This window comes from Canis lupus, chromosome 13, assembly GCF_011100685.1.
Source record: "Canis lupus familiaris isolate Mischka breed German Shepherd chromosome 13, alternate assembly UU_Cfam_GSD_1.0, whole genome shotgun sequence".
NCBI lineage: Eukaryota > Metazoa > Chordata > Mammalia > Carnivora > Canidae > Canis > Canis lupus.
Genome location: NC_049234.1, coordinates 11107391 through 11129061, shown reverse-complemented (window position 1 = coordinate 11129061; position 21671 = coordinate 11107391). Strand labels below are relative to the sequence as shown.

Genomic DNA, 21671 nt, shown 5'->3' with positions numbered 1-21671 from the left:
TTGTTTATTTGCTGTTGAGTTTAATAAGTTCTTTATAGATCTTGGAAACTAGCCCTTTATCTGATACATCATTTGCAAATATCTACTCCCATTTTGTAGGTTGTCTTTCAGTTTTGTTGACTGTTTCTTTTGCTGTACAGAAGCTTTTTATCTTGATGAAGTCCCAATAATTCATTTTTGCTTTTGTTTCCCTTGCCTTCATAGATGTATCTTGCAAGAAGTTGCTGTGGCCAAGTTCAAAAAAGGTATTGCCTGGGTTCTCCTCTAGCATTTTGATGGATTTTTGCCTCACATTTAGATCTTTCATCCATTTTGAGTTTATCTTTGTGGATGGTGTAAGAGAATGGTCTAGTTTCATTCTTCTGCACATGGCTGTCCAATTTTCCCAGCACCATTTATTGAAGAGACTGTCCTTTTTCCAGTGGATAGTCTTTCCTGCTTTGTCAAATATTAGTTGACCATTTCTGGGTTCTCTATTGTGTTCCATTGATCTATGTGTCTGCTATTGTGCCAGTACCACACTGTCTTGATGATCACAGCTTTGTAGTACAACTTGAAATCCAGCATCGTGATGCCCCCGGATCTGGTTTTCTTTTTCAGTATTCCCCGGGCTATTCAGGGTCTTTTCTGATTCCACACAAATCTGAAGATGATTTGTTCGAACTCTCTGAAGAAGTCCATGGTATTTTTTTAAAGATTTTATTTATGTATTCATGACACACACACACACACACGCACACACAGACACATTGTGTGTGTGTGTGCGTGTGTGTGAGAGAGAGAGAGAGAGGCAGAGACACAGGCAGAGGGAGAAGCAGGCTCCATGCAGGGAGTCTGATGTGGGGCTTGATCCCGGGACTCCAGGATCACGCTCCAGGCTGAAGGCGGAACTAAACCACTGAGCCACGGGGCTGCCCGAAGTCCATGGTATTTTGATAGGGATTGCATTAAATGTGTAAATTGCCCTGGAAAGCACTGGCATTTTCACAATATGTATTCTTCCAATCCATGAGCATGGAATATTTTTCCATCTCTTTGTGTCCTCCTCAATTTCTTTCAGAAGTGTTCTATAGTTTTTAGGGTATAGATCCTTTACCTCTTTGGTTAGGTTTATTCCTAGGTATCTTATGCTTTGGGGTGCAATTGTAAATGGGACTGACTCCTTAATTTCTCTTTCTTCAGTTTCATTGTTAGTGTATAGAAATGTCACAGATTTGGGCGCGTTGATTTTGTATCCTGCCACACTGCCGAATTGCTGTATGAGTTCTAGCTATCTTGGGGTGGAGACTTTCGGGTTTTCTAAGTACAGTATAATGCCTTCTGAAAAGAGGGAGAGTTTGAATTCTTCTTTGCCAATCTGAATGCCTTTTATTTCTTTTTGTTGTCTGATTGCTGAGGCTAGGACTTCTAGTACTATGTTGAACAGCAGTGGTGAGAGTGGACATCCCTGTCATGTTCCTGATCTTAGGGGAAAGGCTCCCAGCGCTTCCCCATTGAGAATGATATTTCCTGTCAGCTTTTCATATATGGCTTTCAATGCTGAGAAATGTTTCCTCTTTCCCTACACTCTGAAGAGTTGTTTTTCTTTAATTTATTTATTTTATTTTTAATTTATTATTTTTTTCTGAAGAGTTTTGATCAGGAATGGATGCTGTATTTTGTCCAATGTTTTCTCTGCATCTATTGAGAGGATCATATGGTTCTTGTTTTTTCTCTTGTTGATGTGATCTATCATATTGATTGCTTTACGAGTGTTGAACCAGCCTTTCATCCTGGAGATAAATCCCACTTGGTCATGGTGAATAATCTTCTTAATGTACTGTTGGGTCCTATTGGCTAGTATCTTGTTGAGAATTTTTGCATCCATGTTTATCAGGGATATTGGCCTATAATTCTCCTTTTTGGTGGGGGTCTTTGTGTGGTTTTGGAATTAAGGTGATGCTGGCCTCATAAAAGAAGGTTGGAAGTATTCTATCCCTTTCTAACTTTCGGAACAGCTTTAGTAGAATAGTTAATATTTTTTTTCTTTAAACATTTGATAGAATTCCCCTGGGAAGCAACCTGGCCCTGGACTTTTGTGTCTTGGGAGGTTTTTGATGACTGCTTCAATTTCCTCCCTAGTTATTGGCCTATTCAGGTTTTCTATTTCTTCCTGTTCTAGTTTTGGAAATTTGTGGTTTTCCAAAAATGTGTTTATTTCTTCTAGTTTGCTTAATTTATTGGCATAGAGCTGCTCATAATATGTTTTTCAAATGATCCGCAGGGGCCTGGATGCTCGGGGGAGGGGGGGGGGGCGCTGCCCCGCACAGCTCGGGGCCCGGGGCAGGAGCGTCCCCGCTGTCCCGGGCCCTCCCCGCCCCGCCTGTCCCGGGGGAGCAGGGTCCCGGGCTGTGTCCCCCGCGCCCTGGGCAGCCCCCTCCGCCCGGAGCCCCCGCCCGCCCCCCGGCTCCGGCCCTTCCCCGAGCTCGGCCCGCTCTCCCCCGGGCGCCCTCCCGCTAGCGGCTCCGCTGCCTCCTGCGGTCCCGCCCGAGCTCCCTGCGAGCGCCCTCCCGGCGGGAAGACTCCGGGGATCGTCGCGGCCCCGTCCCCGTCCCCGCTTCTCCCGGGCCCTCCCGGCCTGAGCCCGGCTCCTCGCGGCCCCGCCCCCACTGGATTCTTTTTTTATTTTATTTTTTCCCACCTTCCTACCTTGTTAGCAGCGAAAACCCTTCTCTCTGTAGCGTTCCAGCTGTTCTCTCTTTAAATCTCAGGTCAAATTTGTAGGTGTTCAGGATGATTTGAAAGTTTCTAGGTAAGTTGGTGGGGCCGGGTGACTTGGGGACCCTCCTCCTCCTCCATCTTGCCCCGCCCCCAATAAATAAAATCTAAAAAAAAAAAAAAAAAAAACCACCAGAATGGCTAATAGTACCTTGTAAAAAATACAGCCTCATTAGAGGAATAGGAATATATTGAAGTATTTTTAAGTAAATGCATACCATAAGTCTTCAAATGATATATAAGGCCCAGATCATAATGATCTATATTGCTAAATAATCATTTTCTCATCAAAACACCATTGATTATTTTTATAATAAAAATATCTCAAGTGCCAGATAATTTGCCCAAAGACATACAGCTTATAAATAATAAAATATAGAATAAATGGAAAAGACATTATTTGAATGATTATCTGTGGCCATTAAAATGAATTTTTTTTCTGGATAAAAGAAGTAATGTGGTGAAATATAGATTAAAATAGAATTTCATAGCCTAAAGTGACAATATGAACCCTCCCCCATATATGCATAATTATAAGAAGATTTCAAATATGCAATTTGAAGGTACAATTCCCATTGCACCTATGGGGATATTTTCACAGGTATATCTCTATCAAATTGACTGTATTGTATTTAGAGGTGTACATTATTTTACTAAGGCCTATTTATAATATTTAATATATGTCTTAAATATATAATATTAAAACTATACTTATTTTATATATTTTCCTCCAAACATAAAATATATATCCAATGTTTTAACTGGACAATTTTCATTATAATATACAGTTATAAAAGGGATTATAAGAAAGGATCATGTATATTTTAATTCTACATGGAAAAAGTGTGTGTGGGATCAAGAAAAGTTGAATCTGGTTGAAAATATATCCATTCTAATTACTCTATTTCTGATGGGCCCCACTTATTCTTAAATAATAAGCTATGCTCACATATGCCTTTGTACATTGATCACACTTGTGTTTTCAGCAAGGAATGTTCTTCCACCCTCTATCCATCTGTCAAACTTCTACTTAGGACTGAATCAATATTCTTCAAAAAGCCAGAACTCAAGAGTGGATATGTGCTACTAGTCAATGCTGACTAATAACCTAGCAACTACTGCATGGTGGTGTGGTGAATACACAAAGTCACTGAAAGCAAGAATGCCTAAAAATTAGCAAAATTTTTAGTTGACAATAAGTCAACTAAAAGTCAAATAAGTTCGCTTATTTCTTTAGGATTTACACCTTGCTGGTGTGGTTCAGTCAGTTAATTATCTGCCTTCAGCTCAGGTTGTGGTCTCAGAGTTCCAGGATGCAGCCCCCAGGCATCCAGCTCCCCACTCAGGAGGGAGTATGCTTCTCCCTCTGGCCCTCACCCCTCTTGTGCTCTTTCACTCTATCGCTCTCAAATAGTCTTTAGAAAAAAAAAAGATTTATATCTTGCCTACTTCCAAGATTCATTATCATAGCTTTAGTTCATTTGTTTTATTTGTTAGTTCACTTATAAGAAAGAAATACATCTTTGTGTTGCAAAGAAATAATCTATCATTCTCTGGAAGAAGGTACCAAGTCATGAAAGATCATGCACAATGAATAACCAAATTAGGCAGTGATGACATCATCTTGAAATTGCATAAGTATAGGAATAATTTTAGAAAAGAATTCTTAGTTTATACAAATCTCTACCATTGCTCCTATAAATATTGTGCTTTGAAAATTATCTAGAATGGAATGTGTCCAAATCAACCATAATTAAATACAACAGAAATTCCCCATTAAATCTAAAGGTACACTAAATGAATGTGAATGTTTTTTTTAAAATATTAACTGTTTTAAATGATAAAGCTATTAATGATGGAAACACAATTCCACTCATTAGAATAATAAGTTTGTATAATATTAAAATCTTTTTTCTTATCAAATATGTCATCAATTAAATAAAATTTGTCAACCTTTATGTGGACATAATATAGAATTGGGGGAAATTTTGGTATAAAAATTTAGAAAAGTCAGAATTGCAACTAAACGTTTAGTCAGTTGTTAGAAGAAAAAATTACAACTAATTAATGATAATATAGTCTCTTTAATTTGGTTATCTTATCACTGTAAAACATATTGTGAAATTGAAACACATTATAAGTTGGATTATTTTCCTACACAACCACCCATTCTTCTTTATATATTAATCACTGAAGTTTTAACAATTTACTTTTAGATCTAAATAGTAATGTGGGAGAGATATTTTATTTTTATCTTATTTTTGATATATTTAGCCTCTTATGAAGAAGAATTTGAGAATACATTTTTGTTTTTAGACACAACCTGATTTATCCTTTAAAAAGAAATTAAAAAAAAAAAAAGGGCAGCCCGGGTGGCTCAGCAGTTTAGCGCCACCTTCAGCCCAGGGTGTGATCCTGGAGACCCAGGATGAGTCCCATGTCCGGTTCTCTGCATGGAGCCTGTTTCTCCCTCTGCCTGTGTCTCTGCCTCTCTCTCTCCCTATGTCTCTCATGAATAAATAAAATCTTAAAAAAATAAGAAAAAGAAACAATTTCTAATTGCGGAAGAAACAAAATACATGTTTTAAAAGTCAAGAATCCTGTTATCCTCTGTCCCACAAATTTTAATTAGCATGCAGATACTATGGATCACAAATATGTATCACATATAGCTTGACTTTTAATTATTGCTTTGAAAATAATTTATTTTTAAAAATAAAAGCAATTTCAATTTTTAGGCTCCTAAAGCACAAAAAACACTAGGTGAGTGAAAGAAAAATTTCTCACTAGGTTGATGATTCATATATCTCTCATCACAAAATAAAGCATTTCTTTTTAGATGCAGTAGATGTTTTCTCATGATTAAGGTTAATAACAAATCTCATTGATATTCAAAATCCCACTGAGACAATTTCAGAGCAAAATACCTGTAGAAAAGAGCTACCAATATTTAATAGAGTACCACAACGGAAAATTGAAAACTTCTGTGTGCTGGTGTTGCAGGAATCCTGATTTGCATTAGCAGACACAAGGGCTTCAGCCTTTTACCTCATGTTAACATACATGACTTCAGAGATAAGAAAATGGGAGGGAAAGAAGCCGGAGCAAATAAGGAGATATACAATGAGAAAAGCAGCTAGGTATTGCTTTATTTTCTATTAAAAAACTATTTGGTCTCCAGGAAAATATCTTAGGAAATTATCTGATGATTCGTCTCTAATGGAAAGGAACCGTAGTATAGCTATTGTTAAGAGCAATTGACATCCATTTTCAAGGCAAATTGAAAGACCTGGTTTTGTGTTGACAAAAAGCTATGGAACCTACAAGTGCTATGTGCTGGTATATAATAAAGGGTTTTGACATAGAAGTTTACTCAGGCTTAAATTTTCTTACTCCTACAGGAGGTTTAAAATGAAAACCAAATTGTAGTTAAGAAGTTAAATGTAAAGACAAGCTAAACTACAATTTACTTAGTCCCCCAAAGATTGTTCTGAATCTACAGTCGTAAAAGCCTACTTTCTTTACTCTCAGAAAAATAAATGTTGTCCATTAAATTGTATTTTCCATTTCCATATACATGGTGACTATAACTACGGCAAGGGGGATATGGTTCTCATAGTGCTATAAAACATAACGAATTAAAATTTGTGGAGGAATTGAGAGTCACACTACACATGGACTCCAAAGTCAACACTATCTTCTATCTTTCATTTGGGGGGGATGCCATCTGCCATTTTGTGAGGGCAGTGAAAGCCTTACAGAGAGGCCCACATGGGGAACAGTTGAGGCATCTTGCCAATGGTCATGTGCATGAACACCAAAGAGGTGGATTCTCCAGTGCCAGTCAAACCGTCAGGTGACTATAGCCATAGCTGATATTTGACAGCAAACTGAAAGGAAGGAGCCAAAGCTGCCCAGCTAAGCCATTTCTAAATTCCTGATTCACACAAACTGTAAAATATTAAAATCTTATATCTACAAGCTTCTAAGTTTCAAACTGTTCTTCAATATAGCAACAGTTAACATAAAACTTTTTATGTTTATCTATTTTCAAAACTTTTTGAAAATACAATAACTGCATGAAGGAAAATAAAGAGTGCTAAACAGGACTTCCTAGCATTCTTACAGAAAGTATTGCCAAGCAAATGAGACTTGAGTTGAAATCTGAAGGATAAGAATGAGTAGGCACTGAGAATAATGAAGAAGCTAATAATGAAAATTTTTGTTATAAAACAAAAATAACATTGAAAATGCAATGATTTACTGTGAAAGGAAAAACTAAAGAACAACAGCCTCTTCCAGAACCATCACATGAACTTGCTATTGAAGGAATATGAACATTAACTAGGCAATTGAATAACTTAGGTTATTTACAGGATATTTGTAAAACATAAAACGTCATTTTTTTATGATCAGATATCTGGTGCCTTAGAAGTGTTGCATCAAAGACAAAATTGAAAGCCAATTTGCTATTGAGTCTTTTGAAATCAATGTTTTGTTATTTATTTATTTATTTTTAAAGATATTATTTATTTATTCATAGAAACACAGAGAGAGAGAAAGAGAGGCAGAGACACAGGCAGAGGGAGAAGCAGGCTCCATGCAAGGAGCCCAACATGGGACTTGATCCCAGTTCTCCAGGATCACCCCCCGGGGCTGCAGGCGGCGCCAAACCAATGTGCCACCGGGGCTGCCCTGAAATCAATGTTTTAAATACTAAGAGGAAACTATTGTTAGAGGTAGTTGTGCTAAAAAAAAAAAAAAAAAGAAACTATAAATAAATAAATAAACAAACAAACAAACAAACAAATAAATAAATAAAAAGGGATCCCTGGGTGGCGCAGCGGTTTGGCGCCTGCCTTTGGCCCAGGGCGCGATCCTGGAGACCCGGGATCGAATCCCACGTCGGGCTCCCGGTGCATGGATCCTGCTTCTCCTTCTGCCTATGTCTCTGTCTCTGTCTCTGTCTCTCTCTCTGTGACTATCATAAATAAAAAAAAAAAAAAAAAAGAAACTTAAAAAAAAAAAGAGGTAGTTGTGCTTAGGTTAGAAAGTCAAAAGTGTCAAATTATATAGCTTTACAGTTCAAGATGCGACTAAGATGTAAATTCATTAAAAAGATTCATAGCAGTCCAGAAATAGAAAATGGATTACTTCAAGGTAAAAAGTAAATGGATATCATTCAAAAATAAACATGAATTATAAAGAGAAAAACAAAACGAAGATAATGTCCAAAGCTACAAAGTTAAAGGTTAATCTTAGCTCTTCAGGAATGAGGGCCAAATTTTTTTTTGTAGTATTATTTATATATTCACACACATATTAAACTGTGCATGATCATGTTCTAAATAGGGATTCATTCCTTATTATAGACCTTTTCTTCATAATTTTTCAAGGTAGGTAATTCCTGTAGATTTTACTGTATCTCGATACCCAAAGTGACAAACTTGATTAAAATAAATATTCTGATATTCATGTAAGTAAGCCCATTTAAGGAAGATTCTTTACAGAATTGAATACTGAATATTTTACTGGCCAAATAGCCTTACAAAATTAAAAGAATCAATAAAGCAGTGCATATGTATTCAAATTAGTTTTATTACTAAATATGTCCTTTCCCTGTCTAAATAATTTCAAGAAACTTATTTTTATGATTTTTCTCTTCTTTATAGGAGAAATGTGAAACAAGATTATGACTTTTTGCCACTGATTTCCCTTTATTCTAAACTAAAGAAAAATAAATGTGTACTAGATTTTACATGCAGAATGTTTATGTGTCAGCGTGGGTGTGTTTATCTGATGATGTGTTCATATTTTACCCAGGGACTGTTCTTTACACTCTTCATAATTCTATTCATTTTCCAAAAGAAGTTTTATTCATTTGAAACAATTTTTGCACATCCATTATGTGCCAATCGTCAAGGATAAAATGGTAAATTAAAAACCATGAAGTTGCTGCTTTTATAAAGCATACTGTCTAATCAAGAAGTTTGAGGAAAAGATATACAAAAACATAAATAAAACAAGAAAATACAATAACTGCCATGAAAGAAGATAAAGAATGCTAAAAAGGACTTCCTAGCATTCTTACAGAAAGTATCTCCAAGCAAATGATACTTGAGCTGAAATCTGAAGGAGAAGAATGATCAGGCACTGAGAATAATGAAGAAGCTAAGAGAATTCCATCTATGAATACTGCTTAGAGAAAAAGATAGTGTGCGGGGCCCCTGGGTGGCTCAGTTAAGTGTCTGCCTTCTCAGGTCACTATCCCAGGGTCCTGGGATCAAGCCCTACATTGGGCTTTCTGCTCAGTGGGGTAACTACTTCTCCCTTTCCCTCTCCCTCTACGCTCTCAAATAAATAAATACAATCTTTAAAAAAAAAAAAAACGGAAGGAAGGAAGGAAGGAAGGAAGGAAGGAAGGAAGGAAGGAAGGAAGGAAAGAAGGAAGGAAAAGAAAGAAGGAAAAAAGAAAGAAGAAGGAAAGAAGGAAAGAAAGAAAAAAAAGAAGAAAGAAAGAAAGAAAGAAAGAAGAACAGAGAGAGAAGAAGATAAGAAGGAAAGACCATCAGACCGAATCAGCACGCCCCCTCCCACCAGAAGATACGCCATCGCCCTCCCAATCCCGCCACCACTCCTCCCTCCCCCTCCCAGCCCTCTCCCTCCCTACCTCCCCCCGCCCATCCCTCCCTACCCCTCCCCCAATACCTCCCTCCCCCCCACCACCGCACCACCCCCCCCCGTCGACAAGCCAGAAACCTCACCGCCCCAAAAAGAAACCGAAACGCCAAAAAAAGCGTGAGACAGCAGTTGGAAGACCAGAATGGCTAGATCATACTGATCAGGGGCATGTTAACTAGAAATGAGGCCAGAGAAGGTGACATGGGTGAGATGGTAAGTAGTGAAGATCTCATTTTATGTCATGGGACTTACTGAAGCATTTGGTATAGGTGTAACATACACATGTAATTTATGTTCTATGTTAACAAAGTTAACTGGTTAAAAAAGTGATAGAGAATGCAGATAGGAAACGATAGAAAATTGGATGTATCCAACTGAAAGATAATGGTTGCTTAGATGATCATAGTTATAGTGGTGATGGGTAGAAGCCAATTAATTCAAGATATATTATTAAATAATATCGGCAAGTATTAATGATTTAATGAACCAAGGAAAGAAATAAATAAGGCTAACTCTCTTAGATTTCTGAATAGAGCTTCTGGGTGTGTTGGTTTCAATATTTAATTATTGAATGGGAATTGGTAGAAAAACAAAGATGAGCCTTGAAATTTAAAATATTGTCACTCCAACTCTAAAGTTTTGCATACAACTAAGTTCTCAGTCTCATATTCATATTAAAACACTTCCCTGTTGATTTTATTTATGTCTGTCTTTTGATTTCTGGCCAATTTCTCTAAATTAGTCACATAGCCTGAAATCTGTATATTCTGTAGTTGAGAACCTTAGAAAAATTCTTTCTCACTCATTCAGTATCAATATAAATTCAGTACAACTGTCATAAAACTCTCTGGCTTCTTGTAACCCAAATTCAAAATTACATATAGGACTATCATATATTAACATTACAGGTTTTGAAAGCTTTAAGAGAAAAGAAAAAAAGGAGAGAAAAAGAGGTAAAACTCAGAGTTTGTGTTGTCTTTTTTCTTGTGCTCATAAATAAAATGCCCCATTCATAGTTAAGTACAATCTGATGAAGAGCTTATCCATGATCATTTACAATATGAGACTACTGTTCTAGAACCTCCATCTGGTAAGTCAGCCATCACTTGACAGTTGGAGCATTTTATAACAGTCGATGTGAAACAAGGTGATAAGAAGCCACTCTACTTCTTAATAGCCATTCTTATTCCAGTCCATTTTCCTGCTTAATGTGCTTTTTTGGCACCCAGAGAGTCCCAGGTGTTACTAATGAATTTGTGTGAAACTCTCACCTTTCTGCACGCTTGAATATGACCATGAATGTAGCACAAATCATCAGTTGCCCAATATGTTCAGTGAGATGCAAAATATGTAGAAAAACAGTTGGCAGTATATGTAGTGTTCCTAATAAAATTTGGCTAACCCTTGTTAGCCATATGTACTGCATTTAAATCGTCTACTTTTGCAAATACTCTGGCTCACTGTAGTCTCTATTAGGAATTGTTTACATTGGTTATATGCTCCATTTGCAGTATTAGTTACAGAGGTAATTAGTGAATTGAGTGGGAGGATATACATTTTAGAAAAATATTTTATTATCAAAATATTAGTTATATAATTATAGTTAAAATAATAAAAAATAAAATTTGTTGTTAAATTAACTTTAGTAACTGATAATATCTATATATTCCATGAGCCAAGCACATCTTGTTTTGGGGGGGGTTGTTTTTTTGGTGTTTTTTTTTTTTTTTACTACATTTTATTGGTCTAGGTTATTTACTACTAGCATGTAATCTCATATTTTGAATTTGATCCTCCTCAATCTATTCTGGTTTCCAGTTGCCTTGAATTGGCTTCTGTTCTTCTCCCCAATGTTTGCTTTACTGGAAGAGTCTTCCCAGGCCATCCTTCTTTAACTGGTTAAATTGTGCTTCTTCTTAAGACTATAACTTAGTTACCGTTTTCTCAGAAAAATCTTTCTTGACAAATCCTTGAATTACAGCATGAAGATCTACCTTTCCTAGTGCCTTTTGTAATTGAAAGTTTGTATTTCTTTCTATGAATAAGTAATTTTTGATTAAGATCTCTTTTCTTTGCTAGACTGTAAGCTTCCTGAGGATGGAGTCTGTATCTTTGTTGCCTGATATAAATTAAATTAAGTCATCAAAACACTTTATGAAGGAAGGAAGCAAAGAAACAAGAGATGAAATCCTTTAAATTTTAAGTGGTTTGAGCTGGACACTGTGCATTTATTATGTCAGTAAGACATCCTAATCTCTTTGGGTGGCCCAGTCAGGTCAGCATCAGACTCTTGGTTTCAGCTCAGGTAGTGACCTCATGGGTCTTAAGATTGAGTCCTACCTGCCTTGGGCTCCCCCACTCAGTGGAGAGTCTGCTTGAAGATTCTCTCCTCCCATTTGCATGTGCACACACACATGTGCTTGCTCGCTCTCTCTTCCTCTCTAAAACAAATAATTCTTTAAAAAAAAAAATATCGTAATTTCTTTAGGTGAGAGCTATCATTATTTCTGTTTTTCAGAGTAGATTAGAAAATTAATTTTTACAGATAGTTGAAACAGAACATTGAACTGGAACAATCTAACTCATTTGCCCATGCCTTTGGTCGCTATTCTATCCAAACTCATAAAAAATAAAAAGAACTGCAGGAGCTCTCATTTCAATCACCTTATATCCCTCTCATAAATATTCCAAACAAACGAACAAACAAACAAACAAACAAAATCACTGGTCTTTTTTTTAGATGGAGACTATATATATTTACATCTAATCATTTCACCGTGTGCTTTCAAAAAGATGATGTTGATCAAAAAATATTGTAAATTCAGTGTATTAGGATAGATCTAAAGTACTAATGGTAGAAGAACTAGAGATGGAATTGAGCCTTGATTCTGTCATTTACTAGTTATTTAAGCAGTTACTACTTTGAATATCAGTTCCCTATACAAAATGAGGATGATGATAATAATTAAAATGAAAATATATAAAATTTCTTTAGCTCTATTATGAGCCAGGCACTGTGGTAACACAGAATTGTGACATGTATGATAGATTATATCAACCACTGGGCTTTAACTCTAAAGTACTATGTATTTTATGTATTACCTAAAAACAATATTTTTTCATATTAATGTATACTATTTAACAAACTTATTCAGATGAGTTTGCAGAATTCTATTAAGTTCTCTATTTAAGTCTGAAGAGTTTCAGGTTTGTAAGTAACAGGTGTCTCCCATTCCATAGGGAGATACACCTAGGAATATAACAGGCCACTCTACACTCCACTACTTACTACTGGTTTACTAACTCATTTCCTCAGGGGAGGAAGCACCCTGTTTTTTCCTTAAGTGAGGAAGCACCCTATTTTTCCCCTTTCTTCTTACCTGCTGCCTATTCCGAAATTGTATTCAGAACTACCCTCTTTGCCTCAATAGTTTAAGAAGGATCCCCATTCTCTTTTCCCATTTGGAGAGACCTACAATATTCTCTGCTGGTGACTAGTTGAACACAGGTGTCTCATTCAGGGATAAAGATGAATAAGCCATAGCCTGAGAAATGTGTCTCAGGGTCAGCTTCATTACTAACAAAGGTAATAGATCTGTATCTGTTTGACACTTGAATTTATCTTTTAATTGGTTTTAAATTCAGATAATGAAGATAGTAGGTATTTATTAGCCCCACAAATACCCCAATAACATTGATTTTATACTTAACTCTTCAGCATTTGACATTTAAAAGACTGAATGAAACTATCAAAATAAAAAATAATAATATTCTAAAAGTATTCACTTTAATGTATAGTGATTCAGTCTAAATATGGATATGCTTATTTTAAGAGAATCAAGTTTCCCCTTGATTATGAGATAAACCAATTTGAAAGTACTTTGTAAACCATTAAATTCTATAATTGGTAAGCTGCTATTAATATTTTAGAACTTAATTAATTAATATAAAAATTATAGGAAAAATATCTTTCTGTTTAGTGTGTTGGCCCTGACAGAAGTGGACTAACTCATGGACAGGGAGCACTATACTTTCCCAAAGATACCATAAGATAAACATGTCATTGTTTTTAGGATTGCCTGAAATGACTGGATGTAAATAGCTTTGAAATAATGGATGTATCTAGAATTTAACATGGGTTCTTGCTTCTTAAAATATGTACAAAGTATGTACTGGGAGTTTCTTATAAATGTAGACTCTTAGAGCCTTACTCCAAACCTACTGAATCAGAATATGCATTTTTTTTTCAAAATTCCCATGTGATTATATTTTCAGAAGTATTTGAGAAGCCTTGATAAAGGTCATACATGGTGAAATAAAATCCCAGAAGTAAAGCAACACTACCTCTGGGCCATAAAGTATATATTTGGTAAAATATTTGTGCACCCCTAGCTGATCACCTTACTAATCTCCCAACAGTGAATAAATTAAAATGTGCTCACTTTCTCTTATTCTACTCCCTGTATAGTATATGAGAAGCATCACAGTGTCATGAGGCTGTCTTTCAGAGTTCCCAGAAATCTCTAAACCATGGGCTCATATTCAAGATAGATTTTTTCATTCTATTCTCTGCCTCCATGATTGACTTCAAACATTATCAGCCTCTGAAATTAAGGAGAGCCAATTGCTCTTTATCAGGCCTTATGTCATGGCAAATAATATTCCACTGAATACACACACATTTCAGCCTGAAATACTATAAATAATATAGATAATATATGTTGGTTTGCTGATTATAGTCCTCAATTATTCCTTTTGTTTTTGTGTAATTAGTAATGGTGCCCCATTTCCTTTTAAAGTTTCCTGGTTTGAGGGATAAATTCTATAGTCACTCTATAAACCAAACAAGAATACCTGAATGATTGCCTAAAGATTGTCATCAGATAACTTACTATCCTCAGGCTTAATTTTACAATACAAATAGAATTCTAGGGCAAGTTCTACTCCTGACATGTTTGAAATAGAAGGATTTTTTTGTGGAAACTTCATACTGTTTCTATAGCAGCTGGACATTTTATTTTATTTTATTTTATTTTATTTTATTTTATTACATTCCACTAACAGTGGACAAGTGTCAAATTTTTCCACATCATCACTAATTGTCTTTTTGGAAGGAATTGGGTAGATAATACCCATTGTAAAATGTAAAGTGACGTCCCTTTTTTGATTTGCATGTCTCTGAAGTTGAGTGCCTTTACATATACCTGTTTGCCATTTGTACATCTTCCCTGAAGAAATGTCCATTCAAGTCCTTTTTTTCATTTGTTAATTGGGTTATTTATTTTTGTGTTGTTACATTGTAGGTGTTCTTTATATATTTTTGAAATTAACCCCTTATGAGATATATGGTTGGAGATATTTTCTACCATTCTGTATGTTGTCTTTTCACTCTGTTTCTTTTGCTGTGCAGAAGCTTTATAGTTTGATATGCTCCCACTTGCCTATTTTGTTTCTGTTGCCTGTGCTCTTGGTGTCAGATCCATGAGATCATTACCAAGACCAATGTCACAAAGCTTTTTCTCTAGGAGTTTTATAGTTTCCAGGCCTACATCAGTCTTTCATCCATTTTTTAGTTGATTTTTGTATATGGTGTAAAATAGGAGTCGAATTTCATCTTTTGGCATATTGCTGTCCTTTTTTATATATATGAATAATGACTCAAAAGCTTTGAAAAAACAGAAAATAAAGTTGCTAAAATAGAGATTTATGACTAAAATGCTTCAGAATGGTTTTCTTTCTCTATTCCGTGCTCTTTCTTCCAAATACCACTATAAATAATCTAAATTTATTTATTTAACTGATATGTAGAAGTTGTGATAACTTCATGATGAAAGGTTTTATATTTGGCATCCTAGAAAGTATTAAAGCACCACTATGTGACAGACATTGTGCTGTATCTTGTTTAGGACATGGAATCATTCCATGACACCTGACATTTCTCTATGTTCTCTACCTAGAGAGAACTAGACTAGAACATGAGGCTCTATGTCCATGGTTATTTTCATATTACTTACTGTAGATTTCTGGATATTTTTTTATGCTATCACCAGTAGTCCTTGAAATTAAGGGAAAAGCTTTGTGACTTTGGTTTTTCAGATATGGAACACAACCAAAAGACATAAGCTTTATGATTCCTTAAGGAGTCTGTTTTCTTTTCTTTTCTTTTTTTTTTTTTCAGTTTTTAAAAAGATTTATTTGAAAAGTTTCACTTAGCAGAATACACCTAAAAGGAAATCACAATACAAGGAAAAGTTTAAATCAAGGCCTTAGAATTTCATACAAACACCAAGACCAAAATCCTAATGTATGGTGTTGCGTCTCAAAGTTGCCCGTTAACTTAAAAAAAAAAAAAGCTTATGCTTACGTGCCTTAGAGATTATTAAATGAAACTAGAATTAACAAACATGCCAAATGTGTTCACTTTTAATTGTAGACACAGCTCCTATATTGCGTTTTAGAAAAAAGCATGTCTTTCAACATGCAACCCAACAGTGTTCAATGTAATGTGGTAGAAGAGCAACCTTTAACATAATTCAACTGCTTTAACCTAAATACACTTGCTGCTTATTAAGTATATCCTACAACAGAAGTAGAGTAAAGCTGAAATTTGTTTAACAGTTCTAGTTTACTCAGGTGTTACATCCTAGATGAATGTTTATTTTTTTAATTTATTTTTTTATTGGTGTTCAATTTACCAACATACAGAATAACCCCCAGTGCCCGTCACCCATTCACTCCCACCCCCTGCCCTCCTCCCCTTACACCACCCCTAGTTCGTTTCCCAGAGTTAGGAGTCTTTATGTTCTGTCTCCCTTTCTGATATTTCCCACACATTTCTTCTCCCTTCCCTTATATTCCCTTTCACTATTATTTATATTCCCCAAATGAATGAGAACATATAATGTTTGTCCTTCTCCGATTGATACTTCACTCAGCATAATACCCTCCAGTTCCATCCACGTTGAAGCAAATGGTGGGTATTTGTCATTTCTAATGGCTGAGGAATATTCCATTGTATGCATAAACCACATCGTCTTTATCCACTCATCTTTTGATGGACACCGAGGCTCCTTCCACAGTTTGGCTACTGTGGACATTGCTGCTAGAAACATCGGGGTGCAGGTGTCCCAGCGTTTCATTGCATCTGACTCTTTGGGGTAAATCCCCAACAGTGCAATTGCCGGGTCATAGGGCAAGTCTATTTTTAACTCTTTGAGGAACCTCCACACAGTTTTCCAGAGTGGCTGCACCAGTTCACATTCCCACCAACAGTGTAAGAGGGTTCCCTTTTCTCTGCATCCTCTCCAACATTTGTGGTTTCCTGCCTTGTTAATTTTCCCCATTCTCACTGGTGTGAGGTGGGAGCTCATTGTGGTTTTGATTTGCATTTCCCTGATGGCCAGTGATGCAGAGCATTTTCTCATGTGTATGTTGGCCATGTCTATGTCTTCCTCTGTGAGATTTCTCTTCATGTCTTTTGCCCATTTCTTGATTGGATTGTTTGTTTCTTTGGTGTTGAGCTTAATAAGTTCTTTATAGATCTTGGAAAGTAGCCCTTTATCTGATACGTCATTTGCAAATATCTTCTCCCATTCTGTAGGTTGTCTTTTAGTTTTGTTGACTGTATCCTTTGCTGTGCAAAAGCTTCTTATCTTGATGAAGTCCCAATAGTTCATTTTTGCTTTTGTTTCTTTTGCCTTTGCGGATGTATCTTGCAAGAAGTTACTGTGGCCAAGTTCAAAAAGGGTGTTGCCTGTGTTCTCCTCTAGGATTTTGATGGAATCTTGTCTCACATTTCATCCATTTTGAGTTTATCTTTGCGAATGGTGCAAGAGAGTGGTCTACTTTCATTCTTCTGCATGTGGATGTCCAATTTTCCCAGCACCATCTATTGAAGAGACTGTCTTTCTTCCAATGGATAGTCTTTCCTCCTTTATCGAATATTAGTTGACCATAAAGTTAAGGGTCCACTTCTGGATTCTCTATTCTGTTCCATTGATCTATGTGTCTGTTTTTGTCCCAGTACCACACTGTCTCGATGACCACAGCTTTGTAGTACAACCTGAAATCTGGCATTGTGATGCCCCCAGATATGGTTTTCTTTTTTAAAATTGCCCTGGCTATTCGGGGTCTTTTCTGATTCCACACAAATCTTAAAATAATTTGTTCTAACTCTCTGGAGAAAGTCCATGGTATTTTGATAAGGATTGCTAGATGAATGTTTATGTTCAAAAATACTGAACCTTAAGTCTTTAAAACAATCCTGATTTCCACTTAGAGTAAGCATCAATCACTAGCTTGTATTGCAAAACTGTTAAACTTTTTTCTCTAAAAAACGTTCACCAAGAGTCAGTGATCTGGATTAGTTACATTCCCCATCCACCACTAATACTGGACATGCTAGACATCCCTCCCATTCCGTTCACTCCCATAGATGCACAGCTTCCACTACTGTAGTAGCTGCTGCTCACTGCTCCTTGGCTGCCTATGCAGTGTTTGATTGAAAATCACTGGAGTTTTCCTTTAAAACTTGGTCATATCCACTCATGCTGCTCTGGCCGCCATAGCCACCTCCATAACCACCACTCAGCTGCTGACTGGCTGGGCTGCCATAACTGGACTTGTTTGACAAGCCCATGCCTCCCATCATTTGGCTACCATAAGCACCACCACTTGCTCCTGCTGTAGAATTCAAGAAGAGTTATACATATCTGTGTTGCATATTTGCTTTGTCTTTTGACATAGCTGCCACAGCATCTTCATGAGTTGCAAACTTGACATCTACTTCACCAGTTACCCTGCCATCAGGACCAATTTCAATAAGTGGTGAAAAAAATTATAAAAATCATTCTCAATAGCTCTCTAAGGTAATCCCCGCATATGTACACAATATCCTATTGTGCTCTGCAAAGTAGAGCCACCATCACCATATCTGTGATCAGACATTCCTGAAAAACAGTAATTGAGGTCTCTTCCAAATCTAACAGACCCAAATCCATAGCCCTCATTATAGACATTATAATCATCACAGCCTCCATAACCTCAACCATAAGCACCACGCCTCATCTGTTCAAAGCCAGCTCCCCTGCCAATGCTGTTATATACTCTCTGCCAGCTTCAGGTCTGTCATAGGGACCTGGCCGCTGCATGGCCATAAGCTTTTGTGGTGGATCATAGTGAGTTCTAACTTCAGCTCTACTGATCTTAAAGATTTCAATAGAATATGCCCTATTCTTTCCTTGAGTTTCTTTAGAGCCTTTTCAGCTATTTCCTGTGAAGCAAACTGCACAAAGGCCTCCCCCGTACTCCTCCCCTGGAAGTCCACCAGCAATGTTATCCAATTTGGCACAATTTCCAACCCTGAGAAGAACTGAACAATTTCTTCCTTGCTACATCCAAAAGGGAGTCCTCTAAGCCGTACAAAGCAAAGCCATCATTGGCCATGTCAGGACTATTTGGACCAGTATGCTTCAACACCCAATCCATTTCAACGTTGTTTGACTTGAATACTTCAACATATCTGTGTCCCATAGTTTCTCTGTCTTTTCTCATGGCCAATTTGACTTCATCTTCTGATTCAAGTTCAACAAAAGCCTCTCCACTCCGTCTGCCTTCTCTGGTGTAGATGAAACGAATACCTTGAGCCCCATTTTGAATTTTGCAGTCATAAAACAAAACTAAACAAAACAAAAACGCTGCACCTCATCCACCAAACAAGACCAGGGCAAGCTTCGGACCTTCACCACGAACCCCTCTCGGTCTTCAGTGCTAGGTCTTACTGGGTCCCGGCGCCGACACAGGCTGAACACACGATTTCTGAGTGACTGAGAAGAAATCAGGACTCTGTTTTCTTATAGAAATCTGTTGCAGGTTCCCAGAAACAGACTGAGATGGAGAGTAGAGCACAGGAAGCTTGTTAGGTGTGACCTTCAGATTTTCACCTGATTACAGGAAAGAAACAAGATTGGGAAGGGCAGAAAGCTGAAACAGAAAGCTATCTTAGAAGACCTCACTGGAAGCTCTATAGCTGGGTTAGCCCATCAGAATGATCTCAGATTTATGCAAGATTTTAGGCCCATGCATATTCCTTATCAGCCATCTAAACTCTCTGAACCTATGGTTTCTGACTTAAATTGTTGGGAGGGAGAAAAGAAGGACTGACAGGCCAACCAGAATGAAAGAACTTCTTCGTGTTCCCTTCCAATGAGACATTTGTATGAACTAAGATAAGGCTGGATAGGAATGGTTTTACACAGCTCAATATGTATTTCTATTTCTAAATAAGAAGGAGTTCACACATGTAATGAAGTATGCCTACAAGTATTTTGGAAATTAATATTCATAATAGAGTGTTCTACTTGAAAGAGGCCCCAACATGAGACAGTTATGCCCCTACGAACTAACACTGTTCTCAAGTGGTTTCTAGTGATTAAAAAAATGTTAAAATTGGGCAATGAATCCCAGAGTATGCTTGACTTTCTAAAAATATTGACTATTTTCTTTTAAGTAGCTTAGATAGTAAAATCTCTAATTTTCATGATTTTTAGTTCTACATCAAATCATAATTTTGGGAGAAATATCACAACTTGAGTAAATTGCTAAGGTAGAACAGCAATATGATTTATTTCAACTCAAATAGAGAAAAATAACGTACCTCCAAGTTGACAATCTAACAGAAGATGCATGCTGGAAGAGAGTTAATGTAATAAATGAGTTGCATAAAGAATTTTCTCTTTTGGTAAATAAATAATTGGTAAATCCTTTAGATTTGCAACACATGTGGGACTTACACTGCCATAGGCAGAGATTTAGAGCTGGCTGGTTTTGTACTTTATGCCAGGTGCCAGTGTTGGCAGGAAAATTTGGAGAAGTGAAGGGATATAGAGAATTACTTGGCCATACTGATGTTTAGCGTAGAAGAGTTGTGTTATCCTGCACTGTTGCCATGGAGAAGCAACTGCCAAAACCTCAGTTCTCTTATCAATGATAAAACTACATTAGTTGGGCAGCCCCGTTGGCCCAGCAGTTTAAAGCCACCTTCAGCCCAAGTTGTGATCCTGGGGGCCCAGGATTGAGTCCCACAAGTCCCTGCATAGAGTCTGCTTCTCCTTCTGCCTGTGTCTTTGCCTCTCTCTCTGTGTCTCTCATGAATAAATAAATAAATTCTTTTAAAAAAATAAATAAAATAAAACTATATTTCCTGTTATAGATGGTAAGGAAACATAAGTAAATCTAGACTGAAAATATCAGTTTTGTTTTTTTCTGTGATTATCTTCCATTACTACCTTTTTTCCATGAGTATAACTTCCAGGGTATATGTAATTATATACACTTAATGAGTTTAGAAGCCTCCTTTATCTGGTGCCAACACCACTGGTAGAAGAGCATTGTCTTTCCTCTCCTTGCTATCTCACCTTGGAGATACATTCTGAAGTCATTATGCGACTTCTAATTTTTAAAAACTTCAATGTATAGGCGATTTATTTGTTCAATAGCACTGAATAATTGAAGGAACACATCACTTAGAATCAGAAATTTGGGGTTCAATGGCCCTTTACTAGCTACCCCTTAAAATTATCATTAATTCCCACATATTTCCATATTCAAAATGGGAAAATAAGTTTCTGAAAATTCACACCAGAAATAAAGGGATAATAGAAAAATAGATACAATACAGATCTCCTAGTACCCATCTATATAATTTTTCAGGTGATTTATAATCATTTTCTTCAGATGGATAATTTGCAAGATGGAAAAATCAACTTGATTTTAAGCAGATAAAACAAGTCCTAAAATGAAGTGACATGACTCAAAATGTTCCTTGAGTTTTGGCCTTAACTTCTGTGTGAAATGATGAATTTAATGGCAATTAGACAGAAACAAAGAAAAGCATTTCAGGCACAATTATCAAGCTGCTAATATCCTCAGTGAAGCACAGCATGATTTGTTTCTGTTGCCTTGTTCCATTCTATTTGGCTAGAATCCCAGTTTATCCAGGCGTTCATGTATGGTTGAAATTAGTGAAAGTCTCATGCTTCCAGATTTTTTTCAGTTCTTTGTCTAATACAACACCTGCTTTCTTACTGTTTTTCTTTTCAGATATCCAAAGCCTGAGAGCAAAGTATACTGGCTCATTCCTGTTCTGATTATTGAAGATCATTTTCCTTCCTGTTTTTCTCATCTTTGAGATTTCTTCACTATTAAACTTCCCTCTACATATCCCTTGTGTTTTG

At 36.6% G+C, this 21671-nt stretch overlaps 1 pseudogene; it reads right to left on the bottom strand.

The window, feature by feature from the left end:
* Positions 1–17780: 17780 nt before the first annotated feature.
* Positions 17781–20876, bottom strand: LOC100686476 (annotated as a pseudogene).
* Between the last annotated feature and the right edge of the window lie 795 nt (positions 20877–21671).